We start from the raw sequence: 2,847 nt of genomic DNA on the forward strand, positions 1-2,847 counted from the left end.
ATCTAGGATTGAGTTTGCAGTTGGAGCTAGGAAAGGTCATTGTTTACGTAACTTGAGAAGATGTGGAGATAGGAGCCAACTAAGTTACACACACATTTTGCAAACCAAAAAGGGTACCTGCTTTATTCAGTTAGGACTAAGAGGCAAGTTAGGCACTGCAAGTGAATGCTAGGCAAAATTAGGGCAATTATGATTTCACCGACATCCAAAAATGGTCCCCCAAATTAAGCCAGAGATGTGCTTAAACCTTTAAGCATAGTTTTAGTTATGGGTAAAGGAAGTTAGAGATATTTTTCAATTTATAACACCAGCAAATAGGAAGGAAACAGAATAACTTCTTTTTATATAATTGCTACTAGTTTAATATAAGTACACTGACCACATTAAGGATAAGTCTCAGCTAGAGTAAAAAAAGAAAAATACCAATAAAAACCAACAACAAACCAAGCCAAAAATACTTCAAGTCTCAGTCAGAAATAACTGAAAATGGACCTAAAAGCAAGTTTCTGCCTACCTCCTCCCAAAACCATGTAAACTAATCTACATGTCAGAGAGTAGTTCACACCAGGCCTGATCTGAGGCTAGCACTCTTAACTTCTTTCTTTTATTAATATTTTCACAACTGTCTCTTTAAAAAGTGTTCCTACATGGCAGCTAGCAAGGCCCATAGTCATACCCACTGCTAAGTAAAATCAAAGGCATTTACTCATACTAGTTTTGGGATATAATCTTTTGGTTTGCATATGAATTTTGAAAAAAATCTTTACAGAAAATGAAAAGGTCATTGTGAGAATGTTGCCTGCACTTGCAAGTGTTCACTCAGACCCTAGATTTGAACATATGTGAAGGTTAGTGCTTCTTCAGAAGTTATCTACCAAATAAACCATCTTTTCTCAAGTTTCACTTTCAGTGCACCAAAAAAGAACACCTAAACCAATTCTGATGGTTTCCAATTAGTTCTGAATAATTCACAAAACTGTGGATTATTCATGTTTGGATGAAATCTCAACTACTCCAGTATTATAATCTGTCTGTGTTTAGCATTACTCAGAGTTAGCACACTTGTTAAAATTAAAATCTGTTTGCAAATAATGTAACCAAGGGATATATCAAAACCATGAAGGATGAACAATGTATAGCTAGATCCAGCTGAATAATCAAGACAAGCAAAAAAAAAAGAGGGGGGAATTATTGGAGGGGTGGAGACATTTCATCGACTCAGCTTATTATGTACTTGACTGAGATCTCTCTTGACAAATTTATCAATGTAAAAAGTACCCAAAAAAAAGAATTATAAAGTGAATGAAGTTTAATAAAACATATGGATCATGTTACCTTTTATAAGTGGGCACTGATCCTGAAGCTACTTCCTTCTGACCTGATAAACAAATCCCCTAGAAACGAGTCTGCAAGAAGAAAAACTAGTTCCCTATATCAGCGTTTAGTAAGGAGGTTTTAAAAGAGAAAACACTACTGCCTAGTGTCAGTTAATCAAGCACTTACTGAAAATTTTACTTATTTGCATATCAAAAGGATGTGGCATACTGGAAGCTGGTAAATCTTCACCTCACTGCCTTGGTAAGTGTAATCATATACATTATTTTTTCTTCATGTGTGTTGCGTATTTCTGCACATTTTTGACATGTATTTTCTTTACAAATCTTTTGCTACTGAGAGATTCTACTCATAAAAGGAATTCATAAGTATTAAATACTTATAAATAAGTAACTTCTTAAATAACTTATAAATAATTATAAGTAAAGAAACTAATAAGTTTCAACTTATTTTAAAGAAAATAAGCCTTGTAAACAGGAAAAAAAATAATCATGTTTTTATATGAGACTTCCATGAAAGGTTGTCTCATCCTTTCTATTTCTGCAACAGAAATCTTTTCACACTGATAACTGGAAGCTCCGTGGTGAGTTGCAAAATTCTGCATGGGGAAGATGTGATTATTAAAAAATTAAAAAAAAAAAAAAAAAGGAAATAAAGAAAGAGAATGCCTGGACAATGATCAGTCTTTCTATCTCATTATGTAAACTTGAGGCAATTGCATTTTACAAAGTAAAAGTCTTCAAAGATTAAAAAGCAGCAGCAGCAAATCTCATAGGAATGGTGTGCAACCACATCTTTGCTCAAAATTGGAAAATAGTAATAATTTCTCATTATTGTCATTCATTATATATCTTGATTGTGAGTTTTAGTGCTTCTCCATTTTAATAAGCATGCATTAATTACTCCCTATCTGTTAAGGATGAATTAACAGATGCTAATAAAATTTTGGCTATTCACTACAGTTGTAGTGTAAAAGCCTTTTACATTACAAATATATGCTTTTTCTTCCTGCAAATGTCTGAATGATTGTCTTCTAATGGCTGAAGAATTCATAAAAAGTAATACACTTTGAACTAGTAAACTTGATGAAAAAATTATTTTCTAATCACTTTGCAAATCAACCTGATGGGACTATGCAATTAGACTAAAATAATCCTAAATTTGTGATACTCAATAGTTCAAGAAAAAAGTTAACGTATGTTTGAGTAAACTCATTCTAATAAATAGAAGTGCCCAAAGAAGCCTGCAATTGTTAACAAATGGAATATTCCACTTGGCTGCACGAAGAAGCTGAATTAAAGAGGTTGAATTAGCAATCTTCAGTTATAACTTGAAATGTCAGTCCATTTTTAGAGAAACTAGCCATCAAAATACCTTTAGAATACAGCTTCATGAATCACAGAACATAAGATTATTTACTAATCAATCAACGGTTATGTTACTTTGATCAGTTGTCTTCATTATTTGATTACAACATATACATCACATTCATTGCAAAATACTTTTCCTGCT

This window comes from Chaetura pelagica, unplaced genomic scaffold (genome assembly GCF_000747805.2).
Source record: "Chaetura pelagica isolate M959 unplaced genomic scaffold, ChaPel_1.0 scaffold50, whole genome shotgun sequence".
Taxonomy (NCBI): Eukaryota; Metazoa; Chordata; class Aves; order Apodiformes; family Apodidae; genus Chaetura; species Chaetura pelagica.